At 46.8% G+C, this 16,377-nt stretch overlaps 1 long non-coding RNA gene across 1 annotated transcript in view; it reads right to left on the bottom strand.

The window, feature by feature from the left end:
• Window positions 1–1,349: 1,349 nt before the first annotated feature.
• Window positions 1,350–16,377, bottom strand: part of LOC129564460 (uncharacterized) — a 31,667-nt gene continuing 16,639 nt past the window's right edge. Inside the window, exon 5 of the long non-coding RNA XR_016036729.1 lies at window positions 1,350–11,854. This is a non-coding gene — a long non-coding RNA (uncharacterized LOC129564460). The remainder of the gene's footprint in view (window positions 11,855–16,377) is intronic.

Raw genomic sequence — 16,377 nt, 5'->3', positions numbered from 1 at the left:
TTTTCAATAAAGTTGTGAGTTCTCTGCATATTTGTTCTGTGTGTCATACGGGGTTAGTGCATCTGAGGCAAACTGCTGATCCACAGGCACCATCAGTAGGCCACGCACATCTCCGAAGATCCCCAGGTGCCCAGGAGGGGTGTACACAGACCCATCCATTCTCTTCCACCCTCATCTCCAACACCCATCCTCCCCCCACCCTGCCGCACTGGGACCACTGAGATGTGCAAGATGGGTGGCGTGAGTCTCCAAGGGAGGAGAGTGTGTTCCAAGGCAGGCCTGAGCCACATTCATGGTGATGAGGTCAGAGGCAAGGACCCCAAGGGCCACGTCTACAGGGGCTGCTCATGGGGCTTTATGGAGGAGAGGGAGCTGGGTGTTCACCTGGTCTCTGCCAGTTCTGTTCACCACCTTCCCTTTTGCGGAGGGTATGCAGGGTGGGGCGGGGGCGCAGACAGAAACCAGTCTTCGGGAGGGGGAGTTCCTGGCTCTTTACAGGAAATGCAAGAGGAGATTCTGTCTAGGCCAGTGTGAGACTTTCCCCCTCTCCCTCCCCTCTCCCAGAGGTGGAAAACAGCCCTCCTTCCCCAGCTCAGAGTTGATCGTATGGCCTTCAGGTATACTGTGTCACCTCCCACATCCTGGGGAGAACCTGGGTTCCAGCTAATTTAATACTGCAAAGGAGGCTCTTGGTTGAGTGCTGCCTGAAGCCAGGAGGAGTGGTCCCTGAGTACTGATGCAGGATAATCACATTATTTAAAAGAAGCAGGAAGACCTTGCCTTTCTTCTTCAAATGGAATTCCCAGGTAGCAACCACCCAGGAAAGGGTATGTGAGGAGAAGGAGAAGGCCCTCAGCCAAGTTCCCCTTGTAGCTGGGGGCTGGGGTGGAGGCGGGGTCATTTGCTGGCAGAGGAAGAGAGTCTTCTCCAGTTGCCTATCCCAGAAAAGGAGGGGCTGAAGAATGGGGAGGGGGAACATCCAGGCACAGAACCTCATGGAACTGGCTCTCCCCTGCCCTTGGCCATGCCGATTTGCCCAAAGAAAACCGCATTAAACTCTGGATTTAAAAATAACAGCATTGGGACTTCTCTGGTGGTTCAGTGGCTGGGACTCTGCACTCCCAATGCTGGGGGCCCGGGTCGGAACCCTGGTCAAGGAGCTGGATGCCACACACAGCAGCTGAGAGTTCACATGCTGCAACCAAAGAGCCCACATACGGCAGTGAAGATGGACGGTCTCTCCTGCCGCAACAAAGACCCAGAGCAGACAAATTAATAAATAGCATATTTCTTCTCTTAGAAGAAACAACAACACTGTGATGGTATCATGCTTTTGTATATGTGTCCAAACTCATCAAAATATATATACATTAAACATGTGCATTTTTGTATGTTAAGTAACAACAAGTTGAAATAAATACATAAAACAACAACAAAGTTTTTGGTAAGTCAGTAAGTTTGGTAAGCTCTGGCACATCAGTCATAGAGTAACTTGATCCTTCAAAGAATGACCCACTTGTTCATTTGGTCATTGTGTCTTGACTTTTGGTAAAAGGATGGCTTTGATGAATTGACTTGGAGCCAAATCCAAGCCGTGTAAGGCCAAGCCAATGAGGCAGGGTGTTTACTTATGGAAAGGTCCTAATTAGAACTCCCTCGTGGAGCCCCGTGCTCCAACATGAGAAGGAAAAGGCTGGGATTTTATTCTCACATATAAGTGAGAGACATCATTCTTGATCCTCTCTCTTAAGGGCCTTTCCCAGGTGGTGCTAGGGGTAAAGATCTCTCCCAGAGACATGAGAGAGATCTTCCACCCCTGCCTCAGGAAGATCCCCTGGAGGAAGGCATGGCAACCCACTCCAGTACTCTTGCCTGGAGAATCCCACGGACAGAGGAGCCTGCTGGGCTACAGTCCGTGGAGTCACAGAGAGTTGGACACGACTGAATCGACTTAGCACAGTAGCACGCCCTGTCCTTTCCTAGTTCCTTTTCTCCCTGTGCCTTCCTGATGAGAGGCTATTTGGCAGAATGGGTGTGAAAGGTCAGGGGCGTGGTCAAGTCTGGGGTCTGGGTGATGAATGCGGAGAACAACTGCAGATGACTTTTGAGGAGCCCTCCCTTACTAACCCTCAATACCTTAGTGAAGGCATGATGCATACAGGGAGGAACATGGAACCATACATTACCATATGTAAAATAGATAGCCACTGGGAATTTGCTGTATGACTCAGGGAACTCAAACAGGGGCATTGTAACAACCTAGAGGGGTGGAATGGGGAGGGAGGTGGGAGGGAGGTTCAAGAGGGAGGGGACAATGGACACCTAATGCTGATTCATGTTGGTGTTGGGCAGAAACCAACAGAATACTGTAAAGCAATTATTCTTCAATGAAAAGTAAATAAATAAATACCTGAGTGGCCACCCAACCTGCAAGCAGCTGTGGCAGAAGCCTCAGAAGAAGTTTATGAGCCCCTGTTCCCCAGGGTTTTCAGAAGGAAAGCATGAGTGCTGCTATGGCAACAGCTGAGCTATTTCCAATCCTGGAGATGATGCTGTGAAAGTGGTGCACTCAATGCACCAGCAAATTTGGAAAACTCAGCAGTGGCCACAGGACTGGAACAGGTCAGTTTTCACTCCAATCTCAAAGAAAGGCAACGCAAAAGAATGTTCCAACTACCACTCAATTGCACTCATCTCACATGCTAGCAATGTATTTCTCAAAATTCCCCAAGTTAGGCTTCAACAGTGTGTAAGCTGAGAACCTCCAGATATCAAGCTGGATTTGGAAAAGGCAGAGCAACTAGAGTTCAAATTGCCGACATATGTGGGATCATAGAAAAAGCAAGAGGATTCCAGACAAACAGCTACTTCTGCTTTATTGGCTATGCCAAAGCCTTTGACTGTGTGGATCACATCAAACTGTGGAAAATTCTTCAAGAGATGGGAATATCAGACCACCTTACCTGCCTCCTGAGAAATCTGTAGGCAGATCAAGAAGCAACAGTTAGAACCAGACATGGAACAATGAACTGGTTCCAAATTGGGAAAGGAGTAGATTGTCATCCTGTTTATTTCACTTATATGCAGAGTACATCATGCGAAATGCCGGGCTGGATGAATCACGAGCTGGAATCAAGATTGCCAGAAGAAATATCAATAGCCTCAGATATGCAGATGACACCACCCCTATGGCTGAAAGTAAAGCGGAACTAAAGAGCCTCTTGATGAAAGTGAAAGAGGAGAGTGAAAAAGCCGGCTTCAAACTCAACACTCAAAAAAGGAAGAGCATGCCATCACTTCATGGCAAATAGACGGGGAAACAATGGAAACAGTAACAGACTTATCTTTGGGGGCTCCAAAATCACTGCAGATGGTGACTTCAGCCATGAAGTTCAAAGACGCTTGCTCCTTGGAAGAAAAGCTATGACCAACCTAGACAGCATATTACAAAGCAGAGACATTACTTTGCTGGCAAAGGCCCGTCTAGTCAAAGCTCTGGCTTTTCCAGTAGTCATATGTGGATGTGAGAGTTGGACTGTAAAGAAAGCCGAGCGCTGAAAAATTGATGCTTTTGAACTGTGGTGTTGGAGAAGACTCTTGAGAGTCCCCTGGACTGCAAGGAGATCCAACCAGTCCATTCTAAAGGAGATCAGTCCTGGGTGTTCATTGGAAGGACTGATGCTGGAGCTGAAGCGCCAATATTTTGGCCACCTGATGGGAAGAATTGACTCATTAGAAAGACCCTGATGCTGGGAAAGACTGAAGGCAGGAGGAGAAGGGGACATCACCGACTTGATGGACCTGAATTTGAGCAAGCCCCGAGAGTTGTTGATGGACAGGGAAGCCTGGTTTACTGCAGTCTATGAATTGCAATGAGCCGGACACGACTGAGCAATTGAACAGAACTGATGGCAACAACAATATCAATCAATGGGAAGTAAAACTCCTCTGCTTCAGGTCATTCAAGGAGCGGAAATTGGAGACAGCTGAGGGAAGGAGGGTGTCGTCAGTTACAAACTTACCTGACCTCAGTAACAGGAAGAGTCTCTAGTTGCCTTACTCAGTTTCTTCCCAGCAAGAGGTTAGTTTGCAGCGTTGTGCCACAAGGAATTACAATGATAAATGTCGCAGCTGGTAGGTACTGTATTCTTATGGGCCAGTCACTGGGTTAAGGTCTCAGTATTTATCTAGATGTTTACCTCTCAAAGCACATATTAGTATTTTCACATTAAATTGCAAAGAGAGAGAGAGACAGCATTTGCTTTGCCCAAGACAAACCTGGAACCGTCCGTGCTTTTAGTTGGTTATTCCTAAATTCTGAGATCAGGACCTCTGGCTGTGTTGATGGTTTTTTTTTTTTTTTCTTATCTTTTTTTTTTTGCCACACCCTGTGGCACTCAGGATCTTAGCTCCCCAACCAGGAATTGAACCCATCCCCCTGCAGTGGAAGTGCAGAGTCTTAACCATTGGACCACCAGGGAAGTCCTTTGATGGTTTCTTTTCAAAATATCTTTTATCAAACACAGATGAGAGACAATATACTACAATGGTTTTCAGCAGAGTCAGGAGTAATTTACAAAATGTTTCTTTTTGCCAATTTCCTTGCCTCCAAAATGGGGAAGACAATAATGCCTACTGAATATGATTTTTGTGAGGATTAAATCAGGTAATTCATTGAAAATTTGAGAATAGTATATGGTACATGGGAATCTTTCTCTATAAGCTTTAGATGTTATTTCTGTTATTAATATTAGTTGTATGAAAAGATTATGACCTCTGTCCCAACCCAGTTTTATTTTACTAATATTACTAGTCTATGAAATCTCCAAAGCCTGGAGTCCCTGCCCTTAACCACGGTGCTTGTATGTGGAGTGGTTGGTTTCTCCTGTTAAGACAATGTCTCAGTCCCAACAAAGAAAGGGAAGTGCTTGGCTAAGTGCCATCTCTGAGCTCACTGCCTGGAGGACAGCACACAAACCCAGGACCCACACAGGGACTATGCCGCTGAGATGACCTGGAGAGGGAGAGCCATGCGGGTGGGGAGGAGGAAGTGTGAGAGGCAGCTGGCTTCATAGGAAGAAGACAAACTTTGGACTCAGATTCAGATCAGAGCTCTGCAGTGGACTGGCTCTGTGACTTTGACCAGACTGTTTCAGCTTTCTGAGCCTCATCCATGTGACGGGATCTTAATAGTAGTTAGTTCATAGAGCTGAAAAGAAGATGAAGAGATTCACGCGGAGCACTCAGAAGAAAACATGGCAAGCTGTAGGTCTTCAAGAAACATTTGCTACCATGAAGATGATGAAGACACTAATACAGCAGACAGAACAAAAAAGCAGAGGAATCACAAAGAGCCCACTGCTTCCCAGAAGCGGGGAGAATTTTCTCAGTGCCACAAGGACCGATGTGTCTTGACTTCTCCCTCAGTAGGGTCAGTGCCCCGCAGCCAAGAAAGAAGGAGGATTTGTATGGCCCCTCACTGATGAGCACACTCACTCCAGAGCTATGAATACTGCGGATGCTGGAGACTGGCCTCAGTTCTGCTCACTCGCCTGAATCCCACAAAGTCCATCAGATCAACTGCTATGAACCTCTGGTGCCACAGCAGACCCCAAACCAGAATTCTCCCCTCTTCCTGGCCACAGAAGGAAAAAATAAACAGTTACTGAAGAAGGAGCAAAAGTTGGGGCTTCCCTGGTAGCTCAGTTGGTAAAAAAAAAAAAAAAAAAAATCCACCTGCAGTGCAGGAAACCCAAGACCGATTTTTAGGTTGGGAAGATAACCTGGAGAAGGGCTAGGCCACCCATGCCAATATTCATGGGCTTCCCTGGTGGCTCAGATGGTAAAGAGTCCGTCTGCAATGTGGGAGACCTGGGTTCGATCCCTGGTTGGGAAGATCCCCTGGAAGAAGGCATGGCAACCCACTCCAGTATTCTAGCCTGGAGAATCCCCATGGAGAGAGGAGCCTGGGGGGCTCGGAAAGGGCTGGACTGAGCAATTCAGCACAGCACAGACCAACGGAAAGACTAATGTAAGAATGGTATTCAGGTGCCCTCTTCTGGACAATCTGGGCAAGGGCTCTCCCAAAGACATCTCTGGGTCTACTCACTCGATCCCGGGGCCTCAGGGAGATTCATGGGCTATCCCCGCTAAGGAACTCTAATCTGGGGTCAGGAACCAGATTCTGAGGAACCTGACACGGAGTCCCACGAGCGTCTGCATGGTGACGGCCCTGGACTTAACCTTTGTTGGTGAATCTGGAGATGAATCAGGCAGCCCCAGTGTCTTAGTGCAGGACAGTTACTGGCCTCTTACTGGCCCTTGGTGGAGACTGTGCACGTGATTTATAGCTGTGAAGTAATCTTTTAAAAATAGTTATTTAATTTTTTGGCTCCGTCAGGCCTTAGTTGCGGCACGTGGGATCTCCGTTGCTTCATGTGGGATAATTCATGAAGGCACACGGACTCTGTAGTTGTGGGCACACGTGGCTAAGTGGCTCCGCGCCACGGAGGATCTTAGTTCCCTGACCAGAGATCAAACCTGCGTCCCCTGCGTTGGAAGGTGGATTCTTAACCACCGGACCACCAGAGAAGCCCCCAAAGCAATCTGAAGACCAGAAATTCCAATCGTGGCATGGATCCAAGCAGATGTCTCAACTCACCTGATGGAGGTGGCTCAGGAATCTTATATAGAAATGGTACACACGGGAATGAGCCAAATGCAGCACAGATGGCTCTCACAGCTCCCTGAAAGGTTCTCAGGCGTGTTTTGGCTCCCTGGCATGTTGCCCAAAGAGCCACTGCTTCCACTGGCCCTGTGAGGGTCCAGGTACAAAGACCTCCTGGATCATCAATCCCCAACCTTTTTAGCACCAAGAACCAGTTTCGTGGAAGAGAATTTTTCCACGGCCGGGGCGGGGGTCATGGTGGTTTCAGGACGATTCAAGCGCGTTACATTTATTGTGCTCTTTGTTTTTATTATCATGACGTCAGCTCCACTTAGATCATCAGGCATTAGATCCCGAGGCTGGGGACCCCTGTCCTGGACCATAAATGGGCCTGATGAGCACACCTGATGGCTCCTCCGGTCAGCTACTAACAAGGAGGAATGGGGCACAGCTGCCATCGAATCTGAGACCGCCCTGTCCCTTACTGAGTGTGGCGAGGGATGCTCATTGCAATGGGCAGAGCCTCATGCAGTGTGGATGTCTGCCCGGGTCACTTCAACAAGAAGGCTTGCTGTTTCTTCACTGAACCGTGGATGTGGCTAATGGCCTTGCCATTCGGTCAGGCTTCTGGCAAGACTCAGACTGGCATATAGAGCAAGACTCCCTGTGGGGACCACCTGTGTTCCTCTCTAGGTACGGGGTTGTGTTTTTTTAAATTAACTAAATAATTCTTTTAAAGCTCATTACTTTACATTATTGAATTGGTTTTGCATACATTGACATGAATCCGCCACGGGTGTACATGTGTTCCCCACCCTGAACCCCCCTCCCACCTCCCTCTCCATCCCATCCCTCTGGGTCATCCCAGTGCACCATCCCCGAGCACCCTGTATCATGCATTGAACCTGGACTGGCGATTCGTTTCACACATGATAATATACATGTTAGGTTAGGTGTTTTCATTCTCTAATTTTTTCAAGATTTTCCCTGTGTTTGGTTTTCTGCAATTTGAATATGATATGCCTAGGGGTGTGTGTGTGTGGTTTTTCCTTTTCACATTTATATTGCTTGGTGTTCTCTGAACTTTCTAGATGTGTCGACCTCTCATAAATTTTAGAAAAATCCCAGCTATTATTACTTCAAATACTTCCTCTGTTTCTTTTCTCTTTCTTTGCTTTGTGTAGTCCCATTATAAATGTTATATCTTTTGTAATTGTCCCACAGTGATTGGAAGATATTCTATTCCATGTCTCAGTAATTTTTTCTCTACATTTCAGCTTGGGGGGCTTCTACTGATCTATCTTCAAACTCTCTGAGTCTAAATCCAGCCCTTTCCAATCATCTGACGGGTCCATTAAATGTATTCTTTATTTCTTTACAGTTTTTTATTCTACTATTTCCTGCATATACTTTCTAAGGGTTTCTATCTCTCTGTTTACATCATCCATCTTGCAAGTTGTCCACTTTTTCCACTACAGCCCTTAGCATATCGATCATATTTATTTTAAATTCTCAGTCTGATAATTTCATAATCTCTGCTATACCTGAATCTGCTTGTGACACTTGCTTTGTCTCTACAGACTATTTCTTCTTTCCTTTTCTCAGGCTATGTAATTTTTTTTGTTGAAAGCCAGTAATGATCAGGTATTTGGAAGTACACAGGCCTTTGTATGACATCTTATTGTCATCCGGCCAAGAGATATGCTGTGTTTACTGTTTTCTGTATCTGCAGTATCACAGGATTCACCTTCCACAAGTGTGTTTGGTTTTGTCTGCTGCATCTTTCCTTTCCCCTAGACGCCTCTTCTTAAATAGAGTCTGAGCCTTCAGTCCCTTCAGCTGTGACCCACTGCATTATGAGCCCTTTCTGATGTTTGATCAGGCCTGGGTTGAGGAGACACGTTCTATAATCTGACGGTTGGGGCTCAGTTGCTTAGTGTGCCTGACCCCCTGGACTATGACCTTCACAAGTACTCCTCAGTGTTTTTCTTCTCTTCTGTGAAGGTGAATGTCCAGGGGGTTTGAAATTTGGTAATTTCCCTTACCCCAAGTCCAAGAAGGCTTTGGTGACGTCCTCTCGCTTGCTGGGTAGGCCACTGTTACGAAGAATGCTCTTGGCTTGTTTCCAGATGGCTACTTCTCCCCTCTTTCTTGGTCAAACAGGAGGCAATTTTTCTCTGATCTTTACCCAGAAAACCTACTGGGGATCCATGATTGTGGGGGTGGGGGTTGCTTTGATTAGGTCCCTAGGAATTTTTAATTCTCAAGTTAGTCCACACTCAGTCACCAGCAATTCATTGAACGGGTTAAGTTCCAGGTTTTTTGATTTCAGCATTTTCTGCCTCAGGTGTGCTGATCTGTGTTCACTACAATCTGTAATCTCGAGAATCAGCTCTTTCTCCAGTTCAGGGATTATAATTTGTCCCATGACTTCAATTCCGTCACAGAGCCAAGAATAGTCATTGATTTTTAATCTGTTCACATCTTTTCTTCTGAGGGTGGGAAATGATGACTTGCAAGCTCTTACTGGAGTGGAATCTTTCATTTAGATTTTAGACATTGTTTTTCTTTAGCTCTTTGGATACATCAGTGCTTCCCTTGTGGCTCAGCTGGTAAAGAATCCGCCTGCAATGCGGGAGACCGGGGTTCGATCCAGGTTGGGAAGATTCTCTGGAGAAGGAAAAGGCCACCCACTCCAGTATTCTTGGCCTGGATAATTCCATGCACTGTATAGTCCATGGGTTTGCAAGGAGTTGGACACGACTGAGCAACTTTCACTTATCCACGCTTGGATACGTTAAAATATCTGAAAAAAGTCCACTAAAAGACATGAAGAACCTTAAATGCATTATTACTAAGTGAAAGAAGCAAGTTTCAAAAGGCTACGTGCTCTATGAGTCCATTCATATGCCATTGTGGGAAAGGCAGAAGTATGGAGACAGACAAAAAACAGAAAAGAGATCAGTGGTGCCAGGAGTCAGGAGGAGGAGGAAGAACACAGAGGATTGGGGGGCGGTGAAAAGACTCTGATAGTATAATGATGGATGCTGCTGCTGCTGCTGCTAAGTCACTTCAGTCGTGTCCGACTCTGTGTGACCCCATAGACGGAAGCCCACCAGGCTCCCCCATCCCTGAGATTCTCCAGGCAAGAACACTGGAGTGGGTTGCCATTTCCTTCTCCAATGTGTGAAAGTGAAAAGTGAAAGTGAAGTCGCTCAGTCGTGTCTGACCCCCAGCGACCCCACGGACTGCAGCCCACCAGGCTCCTCCATCCATGGGATTTTCTAGGCAAGAGTACTGGAGTGGCTTGCCATTGCCTTCTCCGATAATGATGGATACACGTCATTAATACATTTGTCCAAATCCAAAGAACATACAGCACCAAGGGTCTGCCCCCTGGTTACTTCTCCAGACTCCTTTGGAGCCTCTCTCCTCCTCACTGCTGGTATCTATCTAGCCACGCCCGGGCCTTTCCTAGAGCATATGCTGCTACTGCTACTGCTAAGTCACTTCAGTCGTGTCCGACTCTGTGTGACCCCATAGACGGAAGCCCACCAGGCTCCCCCGTCCCTGGGATTCTCCAGGCAAGAACAGTGGAGTGGGTTGCCATTTCCTTCTCCAACGTGTGAAAGTGAAGTCGCTCAGTCGTGTCCGACCTTTAGCGACCCCACGGACTGCAGCCTACCAGGCTCCTCCATCCATGGGATTTTCTAGGCAAGAGTACTGGAGTGGCTTGCCATTGCCTTCTCCGTTAGAGCATATGAAGCCTTCCCAATTCAGGATTTTTGCCCAACAACTTTCACCCGGCTTAGGTATCCTTCAGGTTAAGCTTTTGTGTCCCTTCCTGGAGTGGCCTTCCTTGACCTTACAACCCAAGTCAGAATCCATTTATTCTCTCTCCCTGTACCACGTTCCTCACAGGGACACATCACCATTTGTGTATTTATTGGTTGACTGCCTGGGTCCCTAGTTGGGAGGCAAATTTCATGACAGGAAGGAAAGCATCTGTCTTCCTCCCTGAGGTCTTCCCAGCACCTGGCCCAGGGCCCAAATGGGGAGTAGGTGCCTGGTTGACACAGATGGAGTGAGTGAATAAAGGAGGTTTGTTGGTCCACTCTGTAGAGGTTGATGCTGTTAGCTCAGAGCAGTGACGGACCTGCTGCCACGCAACTAGCAAGTGGACATAAATGGGTGAGATCTCAGAATTACAGTTCTCAGGTGAATAGGCATCTAGGAAAGTATTTGCTAAGGGGATGGAAAGTAGGGGTGGGGGAGAAGTGGGGTGTGGAGCAAGTCCGTGTGGAAGCTTCCCGACCACGGACTCTCAGGGAAATAGTCCCCGGCGGAGGACCTGCAAGACATAGTTTCAGCATTTACAGTTGTTGACAAACGTCCTCCGTTTTCATAACACCGATGGCTGACAGACGGCCCTGCGGGAAGGCTAAGAGAAACTTACTGCACTTTCCCTGTAAGGGCAGGCTTTGCAGTTTATGGGAAGGAGGCAGGCTTAACAGGCTGCAGGGAAGCTGCCCCTCGCCCCCGCTTTCTGCCACTTTCCTAAGCAGAGCAAAGGGCTGCGGGGCGCGGGAGACGCCGCGGGTGGTGCCAGGGCCACACTCGCGCAGCGGCAAGTAGAGCTCGGTGACCCTGCATCCCGCAGGCTGCGCATCGCTCTCCGCCCCCCAGGCTCCCACGCCGCCCTCAGTCTGCGCCTCACTTCCCAGACGCCACACGTCCCCACTGCAGCCCCCAGTACTCTCCCGTTGCCCGCTCGTCACCTAGCAATCTCACAGCACCGCGCGAAGGGCGAGAAGCCTGCAGCGGAGGCCGAGTGCGGAGACCAGCGTGGAGCCAAGCGCCCAGCAGAGCGCGCGGGAGAGTCGAGGCCGCCGCCGGCCCCCGCCGGCCCCCGCCTTCCAAGAAACAGACCAGCTCTGCGGGGCGCTGAGTTCCCCTATGCCTGTGTGCTCGGGCGCTAAGTCGTGTCCGATTCTTTGCGAGTCCGTGGACTGCACCCCGCCAGGCTTCTCTGACCACGGAATTTCCCAGGCAAGAATACTGGAGCGGATTGCCATTTCCTACCCCAGGGGGTCTTTCCGGTCCGGGGCTCGACCCGTGTCTCTTCTGTCTCCAGCACTGGCAGGCGGATTCCTTACCGCTGAGCTCCCTGGGCAGCCCTAAATGGCCCTATGGATAGGCGAGAAATAAAGGTTAGTTGTTATTATTATTATCACTGATCTGATGTATAGGTAACAGGTGATCTTAAGACGGAAACCAAGCGTCTGTGGACTGAGAACGGGACCGGGGATTGTGTCTGGCCAGTTTGATTTTTGTTTCTTTTTTGGCTTGGGTTGCCGGGTGTGTTGTTTCGGCATCCAGTGTGTTTTGTTTGTCTGCTAATGTGTAGGTTAAAAATCGTGTTTCTCGGGAGATTGGGGTTGTCATACACACCCCAATATATATGAAATAGATAACAAAGAAGGACCTACGGTGTAGCAAGGGAACTCAATACTCTGTATTGGGGAACGAATCTTAAAAAAGAGTGGATACTGCTGTATGTTATGTGGCAGCCTGGATGGGAGGGCCATTTGGAGGAGAATGGATACATGTGTATGTATGGCTGAGGCCCTTTGGCTGTTCACCTGAAACTGTCACAACATTGTTAATTGGCCACACCCCAATACAAAATAAAAAAAAATTTAAGCCAACAAGAGAAAATTAAAAAATACATTATCTGGAATAAAGTATCTTAAAAGTGTTTGCAGAACATTTTTTTTTTTAAATAGAGGGGATATGTGTATATGTCTAACTGATTCACTTTGCTGTATGCCTGAAACTAGCACAACATTGTGTATCAACTGTATGCCAATAACAATCAATTTAAAAAAATGGGCTTTTTGGGAAAAGACTTATTTTTCTAGAGTGATTTAACACATTTCTCGGGAAATGCGTTAACCTTTCCTTTACCAAGGACTGTTGGGAAGGGAATAATGGGAACAACAACATCACATGCCCAGGGCAGTCGGTTTCCAGTCTGGAGCTCAAGCTGGAAGCAGTATGTCTCAGGGAAAGGGAGTAGTGTGATGTTTAAAGGTTTTATTCCATTCTTTATTAGATAATTATTGTAGGAAAAGTTGGAAGCTCATGTGTTCATTTACCTTGGATCTTACCACTTCGAAATGATTGTTGTGTTGTTCTGTATAACTTTCCAGACGTTTTTGTATATGTAAATAAACTGGTAAAATGCTGTCTCAACTAAGACTGAATCATCTTATCCATACTTCCTTGCAATATAGATCCTAACAGATGCATAAACCTGTTGGATGGAGGGACCTTCATTAATTTAATCAGTTCCTTACGATAAACAAGCTTTCTTCAAATGTTAGACTTTTATAAAAGATGCTGCACTCAGCATTCCTGTTTATACATCTTTTGCCAAAGTATTGTCTACCTCTTGATCAGTGTGAATTTTTTTAAATCTCAATTTTTAAAAATATTTCAGCTAATTTATTTGGCTGCACTGGGTCTTAGTTGCTGCATGTGAACACTTCGGTGTGGCATGTAGGATTTAGATCCCTGACCGGGGATTGAACCTGGGCCCCCTGCACTGGGAACTCGGAATCTTAGCCACTGGACCACCAGGAAAGTCCCCAGTGTGAAGTTTTGTAGGAATGTCGGGCAACTGGGTTTGGACTCTGGCTCTGGAGCTCACTGTGTGTCTTTACACAAATCACAACCTTTCTAGGCTCCAATTTCCTCATCTTCAAGTGGAAGCAATCAGATTGCTTACAGGTATGGGGGAGGACTAGATGAGATAATACATGAAAAATAATTGGTTAGTGCCTAGCACATAGCAAGTCCTAAATCACTATTAGCCGTTAGTGTTGTTACTATTGTTATTACCACCATGACCCCGGAAGAAAACTGGTTCTTCAAAACAACACCCATAGTTTCTATTACTCTTTAAAAGAGAGTAATCAGAATTTGCTGAGGAAATGCTTAGATGGAAAACTTTAGGAGCTGAATTAATATTTTCTATTTCTAACTTTGTTTATCCAGAGAATAAACAATAAGTTTAAATGAAGTGTGGGCTGTGAAGCTATTTACCATGCTCTGCTTATATAGCTTTCTGAAGCCAGTCAAACCAGGAAAGCAGAGCCTTTCTTTGGACGTTCTTATGTTAAAATCAACTATTTTGTGATGAATAAAGCCACTTCCGATTCTTCCTCCTTTGGAAAATGCTCCAAGCCCATCTTATCCCATAAAATCAGCAGAATAGCTGTGCTCTCGTCTTTGCAACTTCCCCGTATCTTCAAGCTGTTCTCCTGTGATTTTCTCTTGTATCCATGGGCCCACTATTTCTTATTCCTAGTAGATGTGGGATAGAGCACAGAATCAGAAGTTGTTGCCTCTCAAACTTTGCTTTTAAATCCGGGAAGATATCCGAGGGTCACACTGAGACAGATTTCAGGTTCCTATTCCCACCTGAAGCTTTGGAAACTAGTCACCATTCCGACCAAAGTCTATACAGGGTCACCCTTATTTGTCTAAGCGTCATCAAAATAAGGAAACACTTTGTTTTATTGGTTGATTTTGTTTCTTTGTATTTACACATTTTTAATTGAGTTATAGTTGACGTACAATATCACGCAAGTTTCAGGTGTACACCATAGTGATTCAGTTATTAAAGGTTATACTCTGTTTATACTTATTATGAAATATTGCTATATTCCATGTGCTGCACAATATGTCCTTGTTTTTTTATTTTATACAAAGTATAAAATACTTGTAGCTTATTAATTTTATACACAGTAGTTTGTACCTATCAATCCCTTATTCCTATCTTGTCTTCTCCACTTTGTCTCCCCATTGGTAGTCACTAGTTTGTTCTCTATATCGGTGAGTTTAGTTTCTTTCTTTGGGTCATAGTCACTAGCTTGTTTTATTTTTTAGGTTCCACATACAAGTGATATCATACAGTGTTTGTCTTTCTCTGACTTATTTCACTAAGCATAATACTCTCCAACTCCATCCATGCTGTTGCAAATGACAAAATTTCCTTCACTTTATGGCTGAGTAGTATTCCATTGTGTGTGTGTGTGTGTGTGTATATATATATATACCACATCTTCTGTATCTATTCCTCTGTTGATGGACGCTTGGGTACCTTCCATATCTTGGTTATTGCAAATAGTACTGCAATGAATGCTGTGGTGCATGTATCTTTCAAATTAGTGTTTTCTTTCTTTTTATTTTTTGATATCTGCCCAGGAATACTCATCCTGTTTGAGAAGGTGGTGGAATGTCCAGAGGTTGATGGCCTAGCTCAGAAGTCAGCGGTCAGTGACCAAAAGTCATGGTGACCGGTTTTCCGAAATGCTGCCAGTAACTCCACACTTGCTTACGGTAGCTTCCTCTCCTGCTCCACCGAGCATTGTGGACAGAGACACTCGACAGGATGGGTGGCATAAATGTGGTGGTTACATGCGTCCTTTGTGGACACAGCTTTTGTGGAATCTGAGCACCAAATGCTGGGACATCCTTGTCTGTAACAGAGGCCCGGAAGGAGCCCCACCCGTGTGTCATGTGCCATGCTGTGTCATCCTTCCCTGCAGTAATGACCAGGGCCACTCTACTGTGGTGTCTGTCTCCGCATGTTGTCGTGGCTTTGTCAATTGAGCTAGGCTAGAGCTTCGTTTCCTGGGATTGCCTTCCCTGTCCTGAGTGAAGGTTGGCCGGAGGAAAAGCTGGGGCAAGATCTGGCAGGTGGGAGTGAAGCCACGGCCATCATGTTCTGAAGTTGGGTGTAAGCAGGTGCGATCGCCACTTGTATGCATTGGCACTGACTCCTGGGCACCCCTTGTTGCCGGGGACCAGCAGGGGGCCCGCAGCAACTCCAGCCACAGGGTTTTCTCCACAACAGCTCCAGACCCCGGGCCGTGTGCACGTGCAGCTCTGTGTCAAAGGATGCCTGTTCCTTCTCTAGATTGGAGACGGTAAGAGGCAGATGTCTGGTTCACAGGATTTTGTGCTTTCATGGGTTTTAGTTTGTCCTTCTGGGTTGCAGGGAATCCTTGCAGCTTCCAGTTGGTCTTTGCTCTTCCCCGCTTCATATGCACCTGTCTGCCCAGCTGTTGGCCTTGGATATCTTCAGTGACTTCAGGCCACCCTAAAATGTGAAGGCGATAGCCTTTCTTTCATAGACTTGTTCCTCAGCTCCCACCAGTGCATGACATCTAGTCTCTATAATATATCCCTCATGGCCTTTCACTCTGCTTCTCTCATCAAACCCTATGACTGTTTTTCTGTTGTTGTTGTTTAGTCGCTAAGTCATTTCCAACTCTTTGCCATCCCATGGACTGTAGACCTCCAGGCTCCCCTGTCCGTGGAATTTTCCAGGCAAGAGTACTGGAGTGGGTTGCCAATTCCTTCTCCAGGGGATCTTCCTGACCCAGGGATCGAACCCAAGTCTCCTGGTTGCCAGGTGGATTCTTTACCACTGAGCCACCACGGAAGCCGAGTGTGTGTGTGTGTGTGTGTGACCACGGAAGCCGAGTGTGTGTGGGGGGGTGTGTGTGTGTGTCACCACGGAAGCCGAGTGTGTGTGTGTGTGTGTGTGTGTGTGTGTGTGTGTGTGTTTCCATTTGGGGCCATGCTGCATGGCTTGTGGGATCTTAGTTCCAAATTAGGGATTGAACTCGGGCCCTCAG

The sequence above is a fragment of the Moschus berezovskii genome, chromosome X (assembly GCF_049115385.1).
Source record: "Moschus berezovskii isolate FMDL1 chromosome X, NW_MosBer_1.0, whole genome shotgun sequence".
In the NCBI taxonomy this organism is placed as follows: Eukaryota; Metazoa; Chordata; class Mammalia; order Artiodactyla; family Moschidae; genus Moschus; species Moschus berezovskii.
The sequence above is the reverse complement of the archived record's forward strand: the minus strand, read 5'-3'. Positions and strand labels throughout refer to the sequence as shown.